The sequence below is a fragment of the Apium graveolens genome, chromosome 2 (assembly GCF_009905375.1).
Source record: "Apium graveolens cultivar Ventura chromosome 2, ASM990537v1, whole genome shotgun sequence".
Taxonomy (NCBI): Eukaryota; Viridiplantae; Streptophyta; class Magnoliopsida; order Apiales; family Apiaceae; genus Apium; species Apium graveolens.
In genome coordinates this window covers 150358126-150363012 of record NC_133648.1, presented here as the reverse complement: position 1 = coordinate 150363012, position 4887 = coordinate 150358126, and positions in this window count along the sequence as shown.

Sequence of the window (4887 nt, the reverse complement as noted above, 5' to 3'; positions counted from 1 at the left end):
ATGAAATTTATGGTATGCTCAAGACTCATGAACTTGAGATGGATCAAGGGAGCAAAAGGCATGGAAGAAAGTCAAAGACAGTTGCTCTTAAAGCTGAGGAGGAATCTCCTAAAATGGTTGTCTCAAAGAAGGGCAAAGGAAAGGCTCTTATCATATAGTCTGATTCAGAGTCATCATATTCTGATGATGATGATTCAGAATCTGAAAATTTTTCTGAAGTGGATGTTGATGCAGAGATGATGCAACTGTGTGCTCTTATGGTGAAGGGATCACAAAGATAGCCTACAAGAAATTCAGAAAGGGCGAGAAGTTTTCCAGGAAAGGTGGAAGTTCTGAAAAGAAAGGGTTCAGAAAGTCTGAAGGCAAAGGAGGAAAGTCTGACATAGGAGACAACTCAAATCTCAAATGCTACAATTGTGGTGAAAGAGGCCACATCTCTCCTGACTGCAAGAAAGGAAAAAGTGATAAAGGCCAGGCACTTATCACAAAGAAGAAAAACTGGGTAGACACTTCAGATTCTGAAGAAGATGTGAACTATGCTTTGATGGAAAATGTTGATAGCAGTTCTGAAACTGCTGAATTGAAGGTACCTCATTCAACTCTTGCTTTTCATATTGATGATAATTCTGAGCTAAGATTATATCTGAAAACAATGTTCATTAGTTTTAGAGATCATACTTTAGAAAATGAAAGAATAAAATCTGAAAGTCTTGTTCTTAAAAACAGAAATGACTACTTAGAAAAAGAGTTAGTTATATTCCATCAAACTCAGAAAGAAAGAGATGAGTCTTTGTATGTTAGAGATGAACTGCTAAAATTGAATAAATATCTTAAATCTCAACTGGAAAAGGAAATAAACAAAACTTGGACTAACTCTAGAAGAACAACTCAGAAAATCTTAGAAAATGGAAATTGGAAAGAAGGTCTAGGTTACCTATATGATAGAGAAGAAAAGGAAATTGTGTCATCTAAACCAAACTTTACCAAGAAAGCTGAAAAGCCAAAGGTAAATCCTATTAAATTTGTTGCAAAAACTGATGTGTCAAAATCTGAAAAGATGAATTATTCTAAAACAGAAGTCAAAGAAAAGTCAACTTCTGAGAAATCAAAACAGGATAAACCAGCTGTAGTAAACATTGGCTTAATGACAAAGAAGCAGCTTAAGCATAAGCTGAAAGAGATTAAAAATGTGAACAAGGTAAAGAAAGCTAGGAAAAATAGGAATAGAAAGGAAGGTGTGAATAAAAGCAATAATTATATGCCTATTCCTAATGCTCCTAGAAAGAAATGCTATAATTGTGGAAACTCTAACCATCTTGCTTCTTTTTGCAGGAAAAATAAAGATATAAACTCTTTACCTCCTAGATCAGGAGTTAAGAGTTTGTCTGTTAGGTTTAAACCACAAAATCCTTGTTTTCATTGTGGTAGTTTATGGCATTTTATTTATACTTGTAAGGAATATCATAGTTTGTACTATGATTATTATCAAATAAAACCTTCTTTGAAGAAAGTTAGTGTAATTCCTTCTAGTGTAAATTCTGATGCAAAGTCTGATATAAAGTCTGATAAAAAGCATGTTAGCATAAACTCTGAAACTAAATTCGCTGCAAATGCTAACAAACTTGAAAAGGCCAAAGGATCCAAGCAAGTCTGGGTCCTTAAAACTAACCAATAGTGGTCTTTCTGATTGCAGGGCAACATGAAAAATATTTTAATTCTGGACAGTGGATGTCAGGATATATTACTGGAAATAAAGCCCTGCTATCAGACTTTATGGAGAAAGCTGGCCCAGGAGTTTCTTATGGAGATGGCAACATGGGAAAGACTCTGGGATATGGCATTATCAATCTTGGGAATGGCATAATTGAATCAGTAGCTCTTGTCTCAGGACTTAAACACAATATGCTAAGTGTGAGTCAAATCTGTGACAGAGGTTATCATGTGGATTTCATTGAAGAACACTGTGAAGTTGTAAGTAAATCTACAGGCAAAGTGGTTCTGAAAGGTTATAGACATGGTAACATATATGAAGCCAGACTTTCAACAAACCCTGATAGTTCTGCAATTTGTCTATTAAGTAGAGCATCAATTGAAGTAAGCTGGATTTTTGGCACAAGAGACTCTCTCATTTAAATTTCAACAACATAAATGATCTAGTAAAGAAAGATTTTGTGAGAGGGCTGCCAAAATCAGTATTTGCTCCTGATGGTCTTTATGACTCATGTTAAAAGGCAAAACAAAGAAAATCTTCATTCAAGAGCAAAACTGAATCCTCAATTCTTGAGCCTTATCACTTACTCCATGTTGATCTATTCGGTCCAGTCAATGTCATATCCATTGCAAAGAAGAAATATGCTATGGTTATAGTGGATGAGTTCACAAGATACACTTGGGTGTATTTCTTGCACAAGAAGAATGAAACTGCATCTACTCTAACTGATCATGTTAGACAGCTGAATAAGTTGGTCAAAGATTCTATTAAAATCATAAGAAGTGATAATGGCACTGAGTTCAAGAATTCAATCATGGAAGAGTTCTACAAAGAGCATGGAATAAAGCAGGAATTTTCTGCACCTGGAACTCCACAGAAGAATGGAGTTGTAGAAAGAAAGAACATGACTCTTATTGAAGCTGCACGAACTATGCTTGATGAAGCAAAGCTACCAACCTATTTTTGGGCTGAAGCTGTGCAAACTGCTTGATTTACACAGAATGCTACACTCATAAACAAGCATGGAAAAACACCATATGAGATGCTGAAGAAAAAGAAGCCAAATCTGAAATACTTTCATGTACTTGGATGCAAGTGTTTTGTTCTTAAGACTCATCCTGAACAGCTGTCAAAATTTGATCTAAAAGATGATGAAGGAATTTTTGTTGGATATCCACTTTCCACAAAAGCCTTCAGAGTCTATAATTTAAGAACAAGGGTTGTCATGGAATCTATCAATGTATCTTTTGATGATAAAAAGATTACTAGACTTGAAGATTTCAGTGATCATGATCAGCTGAGATTTGAAAATGAAGATGTAAATTCTGATTCTGTAAATTCTGATGATCTGAATCCTGATCCTATAAGTTCTGACAGGTTAAATTATGATGCCATTGAAACTGTGGTAACTACTCCAAAGGAAAATGCACATGTTTAGGGGGAGCAAGCTGATGAACATACCACATCCCAAGACTTTCAAGAAGCATCAGAACCTGTCACTGGTTCTTCAAATTCTAATTCATCAAGTTCTGATGAGCCAAATTCTGATAATTCTGGAAACTCTGATTCTTCAATTCCTGAAGGATCCAACTCAAATTCTGAAATTTCAGAGAGCATAACTTCAGGGGGAGCATCAGAAAATGTTGATGGAGACAGCATGGATCTTGAGGGAGGATCCAGTTCTAGAGATCAACTTCCATCTGCAAGGAAGTGGACTAAATCACACACACCTGACTTAATAATTGGAGATCCTGAAGCAGGTGTCAGAACTAGAACAACATCAAATGAATGTCTCTATCATTCCTTTCTATCTCAGACTGAACCAAAGAAAGTGGATGAAGCTCTTCAAGTTGCTGATTGGGTGCAAGCAATGCAGGAAGAGTTAAATGAATTTGAAAAAAATAAAGTCTGGACCCTAGTGCCGAGAACTTATATCAGAACTTAAGGTCGTCAGGATTTATATCAGGACTTAAGTGCGGGTACTTCAGATAAGGAATGCAGCTGATTTACAGGAGATGATCTTGACTAAAACAAAGGAAGATATGCATGGAGAGTTGGACATCTATAGGACTACAGAAGATAATATCTGATTGATATATTTTAGGAGACAGAATCATATTCCATATCAATTAGAGGATATCTTGTAATTGTGTACTATATAAACACAGCTTAGGGTTTACACTATAAGTGTTATCATTCACTAGAACATTATTCATTGTAACCTAGAAGATCTTAGTGATATTATTAATCACTGAGAGAGTAGTTCAACCTACTTTGTAACAGAGCTTATTATATTGAATAAACTTGATTACTGTTATATACTTGTGTTCAAAATTGATTTGATTGTATAAACACTATATTCAACCCCCTTCTATAGTGTTGTGTGACCTAACAAGTGGTATCAGAGCCTCTCTGTTGATATACAAACAGTGAGATCCAGTTTAAAATCATGTCTGAAGAAACACAAACTCCGCCTAAGCCCACCAAAACTCAAGATACTCAAAACAATCAAACCCACAGTCGATATGAGACTATTAGGGTTCCTATACTGAGAGCATCTGAGTATCCTATATGGAAGGTAAATATGGCTATGTTTCTGGAAGCCACAGATCCAGAATACCTTGATAGAATTAATGATGGACCATATAAGCCTACCAAGCTCTCTGTTGCAGTTGCTGATCAACCAGCAAAGATGATACCAAAGGAGAAAGGTGATTACACACCTGAAGACATCTCATCTGTTGCCAGGAATGCAAGGGTAAGGCATTTGCTGCATAGTGCAATTGACAATGTCATTTCAAATAGGGTAATTGGATGCAAGACTGCAAAGGAAATATGGGATGCTTTGGAGACAAGATGCCAGGGAACTGAAGCCATTAAAAAGAATAGGAAAACTATACTCACATAAGAGTATGTGCACTTTGATTCAAAAGTTGATGAATCATTAACTGATTTATATGACAGGTTTGCCAAACTCTTGAACGATCTGTCACTGGTGGACAAGGAATATGATCTTGAAGATTCAAATCTAAAATTCCTTTTAGCTCTTCTTGAAAATTGGGATTTGAAGTCTACTACCATAAGAGACAACTATGACCTTGCTGAAACTACTATTGATGAAATTTACGGTATGCTAGAGACTCATCAACTTGAGATGGATCAAAGGAGCAAAAGGC